Genomic DNA, 16885 nt, shown 5'->3' on the forward strand with positions numbered 1-16885 from the left:
GCTGTGACTGGTGATCTAGTAATAGAAGATCCAGATCTGATTCAGGCTTAAGCGTAGGCCGTTGAGGGCAATAGAATTTCTTTTATTTTTTTCAAAGAAGGCAACAGAATTTCAAGGAGGACGGATTGCAACTCAGCGTTCTTATATCATTTGTTTATTATTGAAAACAAAAACGGAAAGGACAGCTTTAGCTTGTGTTATTTGTTTGCTATTGAAAACAGCAGGTTTAAATGTGTGATTTTTTTATTATTTTAAAATTTATAATTTAATCTTATTATTTAAAATTCAATATCCAATTTTATGATATTAAATTTTTATATTATTTTTTAAAATTTTGATATTTTCAGTAATTTTCATTCAATTTTATTATTAATTATTAATTTAAAATGATATTTTAATCATTTACATTTTCGGAATCAAATTTATTTTATCTTGAAAATCAAAAAAATATTTAAATAAAATTTAATAGATAAAAAATAGTGTTGTTTTTTTCAAGACAGTAACAATATAAAGAAAAATAGTTTAATATTTTACATTACATCATGAAAATGAGTTAATTCATATACGAAGATTATTAGAAATTTATTAAATAATCTCAATGATAAAAGAAAATATTATTCTTCCTAAAGATATCGAGTTCAAACAATTACGTCGACAGAATGTGTTTTGTTAATAATTAAAAAAGATTTTAAAAATATACTAACATTACTCGATATTTTGAAATAAAGATTGCAAAACAATCATAATCCTAACTCTGCCTCTTGTATCAATACGATTGTGGCTCGAAGCTAATCAGTTGGTGCAAATATGATATGTATGGCCCAAAAGTCTGCAAAATGGGCCCAACTATGAATGCAAAAGCAGAGGATCAAATTCTGGGTTTAACTTGCAATTTACAAAATGGGCCAATTATGAACTCTCTGTCCAATGTCAACTGTACATTTGAAAAATGTAGGACTCGACTTTATCCTAACGCAAAGCGATGAATATATAATTGCAAAGTGGGAGTAAGAATATGCTTAGTTTAGCGTGAGCATATTTAGGTTCCCTTCCCAAATGCCAATTTCATTCTCACTTCCATGATTCTTTCTTCGAATTTTTTTTGTCAAATCCGTTTCCAAGACTTCACTCCGATTAATCATAATCGACCTGGATTACACATTTAGTTTTGGTGGGTGAGTCTGTCAATCAGGGTGGATGCACTAAGCCCCCTAGGGGTCAAGTGCATCCCCATTTTTTAGGGGAAAAAGTGAAATTTAGTATAATATGCTAAAGAAAAATTGAAGATTTTTTTTTGCACCCTCATTATTTTTAAGAAAAGAAAATTAAAATTTTGGACCCCCATTTATAAATTTCTGGATCTGCCACTACTGTCAATAAGGATTTTTTTACATATACAAAGACCTGAACTTAAAATATGTTTAAACGATATCAAGTTGTTGCCACTTTAACTAGCCTCGTTGGTTTTCTTCAACCTCTTTAATTAATTAATTCTAATAAATTAATAGTTCTGATCTCTTCATAGGACATACAAACAACATTCCATGGCATCTTCCACTTGGTTGCCACACTTCTTACTTGTGCGCAACTCTTTCCCTTTTTTTAACTTATTATAGTCTAACACTGTCTTTGTTTTTTAGGTTAGATTTTAAAATTGTATTGTTCAAACCTCATCCAATTTGTATTAAATCATTCATTTGTTACAAATTTGGTCTCTTCTTTGTTGCTTCTTTATACACAATTATCATTTTGACTTTGTCTTATTCAAGGATATTCGCTAAAATTAAATTAGACCCATTAATTTAATTTAAAATTAGGATCAAAACAGTTCAACCGATTAAACTGGTTTTTAAATCTTTAATAATTGTTTAATGCCCTGTTTGCCATGTCCCCATTTGTTCAACTCGGAATCCCCGTGCTGTCAGTTAGGGGTGGGAATAGGCCAGACCAGACCAGGCTTTAATAGGCCTGGGCTTGGCCTACAATGATTTGTGTAGGCCTGGGCTTGGCCTGTGACATGTCAAATGATTTTATTTAGGTCTGGTCTGTTTAAAAGCATGTTTAACAATAAACATTTAATATTTTCAGTTTAGTCATTAATTTTAGAGTAAAATCACTATTAAGTCACTCTAGCTTAGTACATTTTACAAAGTAGTCACTCTAAATAGGCCGACCTATCAGGCTTATAAGGTTTTTTAATAGGCCTAAGTCTGGTCTGTTTAGTTAAATAGGCTTTTAAAAAGGTCCGGATCTAACCCTTTTATTAAATAAGGCCCTTGTAGGCCGACCTGACCTATTCCCACCCCTACGGCCAGTCCCAACCCCCAATGCCTTCCTTCTACTCCTAACCCCCAATGTCTTCCTTCTACATTTCTACTCCTAACCATAATTGAAGTCAAAGATTCTTGGACAACCGGCAGACTACTTAAAAGAGGGGTCCTTAAAACAGAAATGGCATCTCTATTATGAGGAGAGACAGCCGTAATATTTTATATTATAAATATTTTTTTTAATTTTAATGAATTAGTTTATAAAATTTTTAATTAGTAAAAATAAATTAAAATATATAAAATATATGATAATTTAAATTTTTCAGAAGGACATCCGTCTTCATTAGTTCCCTTCAGTCCATTCTTAATTACATTAATGAGTAATGGATTTATGTTGTGGTTTAGTCATCCTAGAAGGCTCCAAAAGAGCTCATGTCCTATGTTCTATTTTTCACACTTGTTTTTCTTTTCTTTTGAGGTCCCAATTTATCCCCCAAGTCCGAAAATTTTGTAAAACAAAGAAAGAAGAGAACCCCAATAATAATAATAACTCTTAAGCTTTGCAGCTTTTGTCTGTCCTCCAGCTTGTTTTTTTATGTAATGAAAACGAGGTGTAACCCAACTCAGCCCGACATTGAACATGCATATATTAGATTAGTCTTAAGGATTATCTGTCCTTAAAATAAACTTATCAATTAACATCATACAAAATTTGCATTTCTTCTTGTTAACAACTTTGTTTATCTCTTCTTCTTCCTTTTTTTTTTTTTTGATTTTATACTATTTGATAACTGTATAATGTTTATATGATGTTCATATGCTACAATTATATCTACATACATCTAATTCAAATAAATTTGATTTTAAGATTTACTTTTGTATTTATTATATAATTTTTTAATTCAATAATAAAAAAATAATCTAAATTTTAATAATCGATGGTATACTTTATCTTTTCTTTATTTATTTTTCAACTCAAGTGAGTTGTAATTTCATAGGGTTTTTTAAAAGTAAACAGTTTAAGTAAAATAACAGCTGTAAAATTGAAGAAAGAGCATGATCCACATTTAAAAAATTAGTGACTGTGGGGGTTTCATGTATGGAAAATTCACCAAATATTTAATTACTCTCAAGTCTCAACATGGCCGCCATTTGAAAAAAATTATAAAATGCTATTCATTAGTGACTGTGGTTTGATTCCTTTCGGGCAGAACTCTTTAATTGATAAAAAAAATATTATTTTCTTTAAAGTCTTTGAATTTGGGCATTTATTAAGGACGGATGCAAAATTTTATATAAGGAGTGATGAACTTATAAAATTATAAAATGAGATAATCTTATAAAATTTTAGAGGATGCTAAAACATATTTTTAATAGAAAATATAAAAAAAAATTAATTTTTTAAGAGACGACTGCCCCACCAGCCCTCGCCTAGATCGATCCCTAGACTAATTACATCTACAAAATATGTGTGTTACCAATAGATTAAGAGAATTCTTAACGATACTATTTTATAATATATCTAGACTAAACAATTACATTACTGTATTTACCATATAGCATAAATCTCCTTATTTGATCACGTTTGTAATAGTCACTATCCCGCTCCACATTAAGCTCTCCAGATTAGGGTAATAGTTACCGTATACTGCTTCTTATCATCGATATGTCTTTCCAATGAAAATTCATTTGACACCAGATTGTTTCCATAGATGTTATTCTAAACATGATGTTTTGAACTTAAAAGTTGATGTTACATAATCTAGATACAGTATCTAGAACGCTTAATATATGTATATAAAAAATTATTTAGGTGCTTAATTTTTTAAGTCAATCTAAGTGTCTAACGTTACAAACGTTATCATTTTAAATGTTTCGACTATAACATCTGTTACAAAATTCTATTAAGCAACACATGTAATATTTATATAATTTTAAAAAATTTATTAAAAAAATAACTTATATTTAAAAAACTCAAAAAAAAATCAAATCTTTAAAAAAAAAATCTCAAAACTTTAATAATCCTAATTCAATTTCTATACTCACGTTGGCCACCACCTTTACTGTCGTTACCATTGACTGAATCTCTCCCGACTGCACCTCCACCCAACAAATCTTAAAGCCTTAAAAACCCTAACCCTTAAATCCACCCATCCCCGATTGTATATTGTAGCCTATGTCACTCGACTGTATATTGCAACCCCCTTAAATCCACCAAAGTGAGATTGAAGCCCCCAAGTTTTAGTATATTGCAGCACGGCAAATTCTCCCATTGCATGATAATTAAATACGTTTGTCGTCGATATTAAAAGTGAGATTGCAGCCACCATTTGTCATGGATATTAAACGGGGTTTAAGGGATTTAAAGGAGATTTAGGAATCTAGAGGTAATAACTAAAGGATAGTCGGTAGTGAAGTCTAACGACGACGACCGATAAGGGAGATGGCAAAGAAACGACATCGAAGATAGATGTGGCTGGAAAGGGAGATGGTAAGGTTAATATTAAATATTTTAGGGTTGATTTTATGATTTTTTCTTTGTAATTTTAGAAAAATTAGGTTTTTAAAAAATATAATACATTTTTAATTTAAAAAATTCAAATTTACCTTAATGCAACATGTGTCATTTAGCGAAGATTTTAACAACTGTTTCAACCAAGACACTTAAAATTGTAACGTTTTTAATGTTAGACACATAAATTTGCCAACAAAAAGCTTAGACACATAAATGAAAAAAAAGATATAATTTAGACATTTTTTATATATTAAGCCTATTTGAAAATCTAAATTAAATAATCAAAGATAAAATTAAAATAAAAAAATACAATTAAAGAAATACAATTAAATTTAGAATGTTTTTGAGGTTAAAAGAAATAATTTGGAAAATAATGTTGAATGTTGTGATGAAATAATTTAGGAAATTAGAGATTTATAATAATAGAGTGAAATATTTAAGAATTGGGAATGAAACTAAAAAGCAGGTACTCGCTGGATTGATAAGTCGAAAATTAAGATCTATTACTCAATTTTGAACCGTGAAAAATAGTAAATCAGATAATTAACCGGTGAGATTCATTATTTGATCGAATGATTAAATATGTATATTTTTTCTAATAAGAGTATGAATCGCAAACACTTATCTTAAAATTATAATATATCTCTACTTAATTTAAAAAAAGAAATACTTAATAACTTTTATCTATTCTTCCGATACATCATTTTGAATATTTTTTAATTATTCATGATATATGATTAATTAACCGATTAATTCAATTCAAATTTTATAAAAATTTATTGTAAGGAAACATATGGAAAACGTAGTACGAAACCAACTGTGGATGAGCGTTGTGAGTTTGTGATGGAATACTTACACGTGGCGGTATAAATAGAGCATAAGACTCCGTGATCAGAAATCAGAAGCCGGAAAAAATAAAATCTATTCTACAGTTCACAGTTCACGAGGACAGTCTAGAGTTATGGATACCAGATCGTGATACTGTTGAATGCTCCACGTGTTACCACGTTACTGTCTGTCACATTTTTTATTGTCTTCCAGTCAAACCCAAACTTTTATAACTCAATGAAACACGGTTTATCTGGTGATCTTATGCGTCGCGGTACACGTTAACAATCAGTGCGGTTGTCCTCTATACCTCACAGCTAATTTCACAGCCACCAAAAGCGACCTGTCAACACGTGTAGATGAAAATGACACTCCCCCAAAAAAGATATTACAAATATGCGAATTCCAGAAAACAATATTCTAGACGGCGTTGAATATATAAGGGATATGGAAAAAGCTAAAAATTCTATGTATGTGAAATTATCGGATCTAATTAGGAGATTCCGTATTCTTTGTTCACAATTGTGTACCTCTGATAATTTGGTTTTGTTTATTTATATTATACTAATAAAACAACTTAAATTATTAAAAAATTTATTGTTATTTTTAAGTTCTCAAATTCAAATATCATATATATTTATAAACATTCATTATTAAAATAATTAAGAGTTTTTAAACAAATATTATCATATTTTCAATATATATATAACCTACCCGGTGACCCAATTCTCATTTCTGGTCAATTGTTAGCAACGGCGATGATTCCGAATGCAAAACAAAGAGAATTCTTGCAAAGTCCTTAGATATTATAAAATATCAAAGGAAATTTACATATCTATAATATTTTAATTTTATTGTAATGTGTAGTATTTATGATTTTTTATTAATATTCACATGTAACGTAAAAAATATTTTTTATTTTAATTATACGTTTGGTAGAGTACTATTCAAAGAAAATTTAGATCTCAGAGTGGGCTCATTTCGACCCTCAAATACATGTGGATCCATCACAAACTATAAAGAAGTATTATAGGCTCAAATAGCGTATATATACATGACAAAAAAATTGGAATAATGCTTCAGGAATAAATATTTTGTCAGATGATGTGAAGCACGAATTATTTATTCGAATAAGGTTGATGCTAGAATACATATTGGAGTCGCATTGTACTCCCCACGTTCCAGCCAAACCCCTCAGAGTCGCATAAAAATCCATGTGCGTTTGCCATTCGAAGTCGCATGGAAATCCATGCGTGTTTCAGCTTCAAAAGCGCATGGAGTGCATGGCGTCTCTCATTGCCACACTGCATGGGGCATGCACTAATCACGTAGGTGGTAGCTGGTAGCTGACATTCAAATGATAAAAGATGAAGTTGTCCATTTCCTAACACATTCCCCTATCGTAACCCATATCTTATAATAACAAGTTGAATATAAAAAAAATTAGCTATATATATGTAAGAATGAAATCAGGAGTGGTCATCTAAATTCTAAAGAAATGAGCTATAATTGGAGGACAGTGCAATCGATAGAGGGAGTAATTGCAAAGAATATTAATAGAGGAAGCATTTCAGAAAATTTTAGTGTTTTTTTTTGTTATTCTAATTTGAGTATGTATTACATGGTAATTTTGACTAAATTTTTATTATTTTGTTTCAAATTCGTTATTTAATATGTTAATTTTTTTGCTGACAAAAAAAGACGTATTAAGTTTGAAGAACTTTTATTTGAGGTATTTTACTGTTGATTATTATGTTAATATTAATTTTATAAATATTTGTAGTTGTATTTTACCTTTTTTGGATTTATAGTTGTTATGCTAATATTATTTTTATAATATTTTTATATTGTAATCATTGTAAAATATTTTCACATTATTGTAATCATTTTTCATCACCACTGACATTCTATTTGTTGGAACTCCGAGTTGGAAGGCCACATTTTCTAGAGTTGTCATGCATTCTCCGCACGAAAAATGAAACGTATGTGTTTTTAGACTCCAGTGTTTAATCAACTCACATATCAAATCCGAGATCAACTTATACTCTCAAAAAAGTGTAATATAATAAAATCAAACATCTTGCAGGTTATCTTCAATCAAAGGGTGTGACAAAACGAGAATACTGAGCCGATGACAGATGACTTGCTGCTCTTCTTCTTACAATTATAATATTCATGAAACTAATTAATTAATTAACCATAAAATAAACTTCTACCATTTAATAAAAATAATTTGTTCTCAAATAATAATATTTTATTAAATAATAATAACACCATCGCTCTCAAATTACTAAAAATATATTGAGCTTCAAGATGAAGCAGTTAATTTTGTTCCGCCATTTGAATCAATATGTAGAAAAAATAATTTTAATAACATTAATAATTTAATATAAATAAAATTAATTTAATCTAAACTAAGTAACAGATTAAAACAAAAAAATACTTTATTATTTCTTTCTCTTCTTCATTTCTTTCTTCTTCTTCTTCCTTTATTTTTTCTCCTTTTCTTCTTATTTACCCCCAGTTATAAGCCCCTCCCTCACATACACCCCCATATTTAATAAAAATACAACCAACCCCATTATTACTCCAACTAACAAGATCCCATTATTGTTGTAATTATTGTAACTATTATTGTTGCCCCTATGCAGGCGACAGACTGCCATACAAAAACATCGTCACAGGTGCTATTCACGGGGGTGGGGAGCACAGTTTGTGCATGCAAGGTAGGTGAGAGACGCATGGATTACCATGCAACTTTTGGTGGTGGAGGGTTCATGGCTAAACCGCATGGAACACGATGCGATTTTGGTGGGTTTTGGAAAAGACACTATGAATACAATGCGACTCTAATGACCACTGTATCATTCACCCCATTGAAAGAAATAATATTTGAATAGCATTATCTGGGGATTTTCCCCTAAAGCATTATTTTAAAAATTATGCCATATATTCATGGATGGGTTGAGAAAGTGGTTCGGAGAATCTTCTTTTAAAAATTTTAAATAATCATATATTTTAAATATTTATTTTATATTTTATATCAATAAATTTATTTTTATCTTTCTAAAATTTTATAAACACGTATTTTTTTTAATTTTAAAAATTTACTTTCTGCAACACAAAATCTAATGTCGCTCTATTATTTTGTTTTCACCCATCAATCTGGGATAAATGCACCACGGTATGCTTTTATTATTTTGTTAAATTCATTTTATTCAATTTGGACAGAGAAAGGTGTGAAAAATATGAATTTTGTTTTTTTATTCAAATAAAAATGGTATCAAGTATCAACTTAAATAAATAAAAATAGAGGAAGAAATCAAAAATTAATTTAAAAAAGGACAAAAAGACTACAAAAAACCGAGCAAGTGGGTTAAAGGTATAGGCTCAAATTAGGGCATCCTGTCCTATACCCACAATGTCAGTAGACGATGAACCCCGTACAGTCCTACATGTGATTGCACACAAGTGAAGAGAATTGAAGAACATTTTCTCCGTTTCCCGTTTCCCGTTTCCCGTTTCCCGTTTCCGTTAAAAGAAGATTGTTCCAAAGCAACATCCGCTACGTAGACAAGTTTAAGTCAGATCAAAGAGGGACACTACCGCGCGCCTCTTCTTACTTCGTCATTCTCTTCCGGTTATTACAATTTATGTAGTACAATTTGAGAATAATATGAGTTATGAGTGATAAAAAATATTATTATTATTAGATGATTTGAATTTAAATAATTATATATATATAAAGATGTATATACGTTATTAATATTTTTAAAAAATTTAAACAGATGATACTTTGTAATCATCTTATACTCGATGTTTTTATTTTAATAAAAAATGATTTAATTATTATAGTTAAAATAATTATTTTACTAATTTAATTACTAAACACTTAATTACATAAAATTAAATTAACTAGTTGACAATCGAACTTGTGAAGTGTTATTGTTTTATTCGTATTTTGTATACTTAAGTCATTCAATCGTTAAATCCTAAGTAGATATTGACATGACCTTTTATAATATCAAAACTAGACTTACAAATCTAACGAATATACGAGTGTAACATTCAACCACTGCAATGACTTAAAAGATTTAACAAAATAAAGTTAAAACATATGTACAAAAGTTCGGAGCTTCTTTATTTTTCAAAACAATGTATACATTAAATTTATAATTTGGACTCGATACGAGTTCAACCTTTACATGCCCATCTAAGTAATTATTTATCGTACGCAGGTAATCTTATTAAGACTCCTTTTTATGATACACCGCGAATCACACAACTTATAACCTACGGATGGAAACATTAGAACACTGAGCTTCAATAGCTCAATATCACACTTCTACTCTATCATACTTCACGAAATTTATAAATATGAACATACAATATGAGTATAAATTAATGTAGGAAATATTATAGTTAAAGTTTTTTCTAATCTATGGATATCATACTTAACAACATCTACTTATTTACCTCACTTGTATATTTTCAATCATAGAACTAGTCCATAGATCTAAGACTTATTTGCATAATCATGCCGATAACAATAATTTACTTAGTTTCACATAACAATCAATTAATAATGAGACATGGTACGAATAATCAATAGTAAAATCATCTTATCTCACTTAAGCAGTTAAGTGTATCTCCATTAATGTAGATAAATGATTAAATTTAGTTTAACTTGTTAAGGGAAAAATAAAATAAAAAAAGTTGTATACCCATTATTTTCAGGAAAAATATTAAAATTTTGGACATCTATTCTTAAATTTCTAAATCTGTCACTAATCATCATGTTATGTTAATGGTCATATTATTAACTTGGGACATTATACTCAAAGGTATTTTGGTAATTTCCACTTATAAGAGTTTTTTTTAATAATTTTTGAGTTTTAATAAATTCCATTTTATTCTTAGTGGCATTTTAATCCTTTAGTCTTCAAGACATATTTAATATTAATTGCTCATATTCCAAATTATTGCCAGAGTTTTGACTTTGAAAACGAAGACTATAATAATTTTATTATTTTAAACATCTCCTTAAACTCATTGAAAGAGGGTGCATTTTTATAGTGCATATACTAAATAGTCGATTTGCATAAAAGATTGCAATAAGTTCTTTAAAAAGTAAACACTTAATTTATGTATTAATTTGTTTTATTTGACCGATTTCGTTTAAGATGAATCATTGAGAGGAGTTTTTCTCTTCGGGCCGCTTGTATTCTTCTTTGTTTTGATTGGTTGGCGGCAACAATAGTCTTGATGTAATCGTCGTCGATTGACAATATATTTATTTTTTTATTTTATATAGTATATTTGATTTTTTTAGTTTTTAATATTTTATCTTCATAAAACGTTTTTCTCTATCTTTATGATACAATTTTATTTGTTTTTTTGACACATTTCAGTCGGTTGTTTGACTGATCTCATCATTTAATTTTCTCAGAGTTAGATTTGATATCGTATCGACTAATCAAGATGACACATATTGTTATCATGTTGACCTGTCCTGATTCGACCCCTCAGATGAATTTGGATACGTGGTTTGCTTTCGGAGATAGTTTTTTTTCACAACACTCAATTTTGATTCACAATTGTTGGTGGTCTTTCAATAGCTTGATCCCTTATTGTGATTCGTTCGTCGATATAGTCAGACCTATTTACACCTTTATTTTGTTCAAGTTTTTTGGATGAATTTTTAAAATTTTCTTTGTATGGTCCTTATAAAATCTTAAGCGGCTAATTTCATGTTAATTATTATAGAAAAATGTTATAATTATGTATTTAGATTACACTATAATTTTGAATTTTTATTATTTTTTAAATAAAATAGCTACTTCTATTTGTATAAAAAGAAAAATAAGATTAATTAAGAGGAAATGGACTTACGTATATAAAACATTAAAGCTTCGGTTATATTTAAAGCATTAGATGCGAACTCATCAAGTAACTTCTGTAATAAAAAAAAGTTTTGTTCTTTTTAAAAGTTTTAGGTTTAAACAATTACATTTGTAGGGTGTATATGCATTGTCAATTGATTGATAAAATTCTAAACATATATTACGTACATTACAATCACATCAAACTATTAAAAAAATATTAGAAATCTTTAAAAAAGAAAAAGAAAAGGTCAATGATTATGTTATTGCCAATGCTCCAATTTGAAGATCAAACCCACCACTTACTTTCCACTTGAATTAATTTATATTATTTTTAACGTAAATATATATTAAAATCATGTATAATGTTGTAACTTGTAATTTATATTATATTCCTTTTTTGTCTATACTTGTTATTGAAGTTAACGGGATGCTTTTCTTTGTTTCAAAGTTAATTTATTTTTGTGTAAAATTAAACTTAATTATCTCCAAATAAAAACAAATAGAGAATCAGAAAGAGAAAGGAAAAATAAACTCCAAACCGTGTTTCTTTTCTAAAGGCAATGATTTATTTTAATTATAAAATAGACTTGTGTGCGGCTTTTCACAAACACTCGCAATGTTTGCTATTACTAATAAAATGACGCAAGAGATAAATAATTCAATGGTTTACCCCTTTAAATTTGGAATATCAATCCAATTATGACATATATTTTACTTATTGTTTCTTATTATTTTTCATTTACTTTAAAATTCTAATTAAACCATCAATAATTTAAAGGGTAAACTATCCGTTTAGTACATAAACTATTATTTTTATTCCGTTTTAATACTCAAACTTTATTTTAATCAAAACTTAAACTAAACACTACGTATAATTTTAAATAAAAAAATAAAATTTAGATACTAAAATAAAATAAAAGTAATGGTTTAGATACCACACGTGTAGTTTACCCTAACTTACATACCACATGTTACGAAGTCCAATGGGAGCCACCTTACTTCGGCTTTCTTTGTCTAAACACGGACGAGTCGGTGAGACTGCATAACAGGGGTTCAGCCAGTGGTGTTTTACACGACCACGATGGCCACTTCATTATGGGATTCAACGGAATTTGGGGATCTCTCTGTAATCCAAGTTGAGTTTTGGGGGTGTTGGACGACTTGTTTCTAGTGTGAGATAGGGGTATCCACAATCTAATTTTGCAGGTCGACAATGCTGATGCTTTTGAGTTGATAGCTTCTGCTTCATCTAGTAGTCTACTAACTTTGGTTTGAGGTATTATTGACATACTCGATAGAGATTGGCATGTTGATCTAAAACTTATTCGACGGGAAGCGAACATGCTTGCTGAAATAAATATTATTTAATGAATATTCTACTTAAATTAAAATTATTTTACAACTTAAATTTTATTTAATCCTTTTAAATCAAATAAGATTTATAAAATTATGAACTAAATGAAATTAAATCAATTTGAGTTTTGGTTACTTCCATTCAGTTCACTTCTTATTCTTTCCCCACCTTGGTTTGAATCCTCCACGTGTATCCATGTGTTTCATCCGCTTGTCCTCCTCTCCCGTCCCCTGCTCCTTCCCGCATTTAATAGAAACCCCTGCCTTCATTAATCATTTATATTCCGCCTTCCCTTTCCCAACGACCGCTTCATGGTTAAACAAACAAACCACTTTATCGACTCTCTCTTTGTTCTTTTTTTTCTTCTAAATTTTATTTTAAATTTCTTTTGAGTCTTTCTTTAACCAAACGAACACAAGAAAACCCAACTTCCATCGGATTCTTTTTATTCTTTTCTTACTCCGCCCAACTTCTCGTTAAGGGCCACCAATTTCCCTCAAAACGATAACGTTTTGAACTATCATTTTGTAATCGCCTCCGCCAAATTGTTCGAAAACATGAAAAGTTTAACTGCAACCGCCGTCCTCCGTCGCCGCATCTTCTTCTCTCAACGCCGGAATCTTCCAATTCTTTCATTTTAGTAAAAAAGAACGAGTCGCCTTATGCATCCTTTTTGTTGTGTTTCCGCCGTACCGGAACATTCACCGGTCAAACCATTAGCTGATCAAGTCATCACAATGGCACTTCCTCCTGTAACAACCGTAACAACTACTTCCTCTTCGGCTCCCACCACCAGATCCAACTCGGCCCGGTCCTCGGCCCAAATCCAGTGCCACTCCAGTCAAAACCATCATCGTAGTAGTAGCGTTGATTTGAATCGGATGGTCCAGAGGAATGGAATACCATCGGGAAGAGAGGGTACGACGGCCACGGCCCCTCCGCCGCAAGTAGATGTTAAGATAAACGACGTCGTTGGAAACGGGATATCGGGTGTGCTTTACAAATGGGTGAATTACGGGAAAGGTTGGAGACCGAGATGGTTCGTTTTGCAAGATGGGGTTTTATCATATTATAAAATCCACGGCCCCGATAAGATCCTCGTTAACCAAGAAACAGAAAAAGGATCCAAAGTTATCGGCGACGAGTCTTTCCGTATTATCTACCGCCATCGTAATTCCATTTCTCATCATTCCGCAACCCATCGCAAACCCCTCGGTGAAGTTCACTTAAAGGTGATTGACTAAAAGAACAAATGAATAAAATAGAAGGGAAAGAGAAAACAAAATTTGATTTGGTTTTGAATTCTTAAATATATCTCAGGTTTCTTCGATCAGGGAAAGCAGATCAGATGATAAGAGATTCTCCATCTTCACCGGAACAAAGAGGCTTCATTTAAGAGCCGAGACGCGGGAGGATCGGATTGCGTGGATGGAAGCGCTTCAGGCAGTTAAGGATATGTTCCCTAGGATGTCCAATAGTGAGCTAATGGCTCCGATGGACAATGTGGTGGTTTCGGTGGAGAAGTTAAGGAAACGGCTGATGCGGGATGGTGTAAGCGAATCTGCTATCCAAGATTGCGAGCAGATTATGAGGACTGAGTTTGCGGAATTGCAGAAGCAGCTAGTGTTGCTTAAGCAGAAACAGTGGCTTCTAATCGACACCTTGCGTCAGTTGGAGGTACATGTTATCGAAGTTAGATAACGAAATGCTACTGCCAGTAGTCACTTAATTTGAAAAAAAAGATCAATTGTTTGCAAACGAATACATCAACTCGCAATTCTATTGTTTTATTCTTTTTTAGCATATATTTGTGTTTTTCATTGAGTGGCTTCATTGATTTCCATTTGGTGGAAAGTTAGTAGTCTTGAGTGTTTGTAATCTTGAACAATTATGTCATCCATCATTTGAATACAATTTCCTTAACTTTTTGCTTGGTATGTAAAGGGAGGATGAAAATTTGTTAATCAAATTGTGTTAAGATACATATTATTTTTCTTTACTCTTTGGCCTTCTAGTTAATTAACCCAAAGGCGCTTGTTTGTGATGAGCTTGGCATTGTGAGTAGACAAATATCCTTTTCTACATCTACAGTACTGTTCCTTTGTGGACTGTAGTTGGGGCATGTGATATTTGGAATGAATGATGCTCCAATTGCTTGCCCAACGGGAATTAAAATCTCAGTAGTTGTACAAGTTGCAAGGCTTATGCTACACCTTAAATTGGTCGAGTTCCATTTCTCTCTCTGCACCCCACCCTCTTTTCCTGTGCTGAAAATTGTTGTGTTTTGAGCATTTGCAGCAACATGCATGCACTAAAAGGTGTTTAGCTGCTATTTTTCAGTCAATGACTGCTTTTATCCCTAAATATTAGTTTCTAAAACAAATGTTTTCCTTCTTTTTGCAATCTTCTGCTAAGAAACGGCTATTTGTACTTTTTGTAGACAGAAAAAGTTGATCTGGAGAATACGGTGGTTGATGAGAGCCAAAGCAAGTTGAATGATCAAGGGGCTTCCTCTATAAGACAAGACAAGTCTAGTGGTAAGATCTTAGGCAATAAAACTGTTTATTACAGCTTTTGGTCTTGTAATCTAATTTATGATGGACAGTTGGTTATGTGCTGAAATATGTGATTAATTCTTATAATCATTGTTCATATTCTTATTAGTTCGGGAAATTCTTTTTTGTTCTATCAACTATGAGCCTGAGTATTTTCCGTAGAAAACTGATAATGTTCGTTGAGTAGAGGTTCATTTATTATCTGGATGGTTGCTTGGCAAACTGCACTTCCCAACTTGAATTCAAATAAAAGACTTCCTTTTTACATCAATTTAATGCCATTACTTTGGCTCTGTTCCTTTTCTCCCTTTTTTTTCTACACCAAGTATAGAGATACACACCTAGATAGGCAGGAACTGACATGGTGTCCACGGTCTTCCCTTCCTAAAAGTGGAGTATATGGCCATTGGGCTGTGCTCCCATGCTTTCCTGTTCTGGTGATGGTTTATTTAAAAATATTTATAGTGCTTATTGCTCAGTTATTAAATTGCTTAAGCTGTCTTTGTTTTCATCTTTATCCAAGTAATTGTTATTACTTTATTGTTTTCACGGTATTGCTACTTACATTTAGTTTTTCTTTTGTTTTCTTTTTGTTTAAATTTTATTCAGAAGGAAGTGTAACCGACACAGATGAGGATATTGAAAGAGTTGATGCTGCAGAAGAAGAGACTGATGAAGATGAGCATAATTTCTTTGATACTCGTGACTTTTTGTCGTCAAGCTCTTTCAAAAGCAATGGATCAGATTTCCGGACATCCTCTTTCTCTACAGATGATGGTTTTAATGCCTTTGATTCTGAAGATGACATTGATCCCTGCATTAAATCAGTGGGAAGTAACTTTCCTTATATAAACGCCGAAAAAAGTTGCCCGACCCAGTTGAAAAAGAGAAAGGTGTAAGTCTTTGGTTAATGATTAAGGATAATATTGGGAAAGATCTCACAAAAGGTTGTCTTCCTGTATACTTCAATGAGCCTCTATCTTCTCTTCAAAAGTGTTTTGAGGATTTGGAGTATTCGTATCTGCTTGACCGTGCATGTGAATGGGGAAAAAGGGTGAGTACTTATTCCAAATTATTTTGTTTTAGATAACAGAGCATTAGAGCTATTTGAACTTTTCCTAGTATAATACTTATCTAATACCGTATCACTTTATTTAATCTTGTTATGCACTTTTTCTTTATTTGATTTTCCCCTCTTTTCGCTCTTTTAAAACTAATTTTATACCTGACCGTGGAAAAGGGCAGTTGCAACTTTTATAGCTGCTCTGTTCACATACTTTGACAATCTGAATCTTTACAAGAATCCCCTTAACTCATAGTTTTGAGAATTCTTAAGTAGCTGCATTTGCTGTGTCTGGTATTCTTCAACAGAAGGAAGAATTTGCAAACCGTTCAATCCATTATTAGGAGAAACATATGAAGCTGACTTCCCAGATAAAGGTTACGCTTCTTCTCAGAGAAGGTTTGTCTGTACTTGA

At 31.1% G+C, this 16885-nt stretch overlaps 1 pseudogene; it reads left to right on the top strand.

Annotated features, from left to right (window-relative positions):
- Window positions 1-13190: 13190 nt before the first annotated feature.
- LOC120204315 lies at window positions 13191-16869 on the top strand (annotated as a pseudogene).
- The last annotated feature ends 16 nt before the right edge of the window (window positions 16870-16885 follow it).

Source organism: Hibiscus syriacus, unplaced genomic scaffold (assembly GCF_006381635.1).
Source record: "Hibiscus syriacus cultivar Baekdansim isolate YM2019G1 unplaced genomic scaffold, ASM638163v2 tig00010803_pilon, whole genome shotgun sequence".
Lineage (NCBI taxonomy): Eukaryota > Viridiplantae > Streptophyta > Magnoliopsida > Malvales > Malvaceae > Hibiscus > Hibiscus syriacus.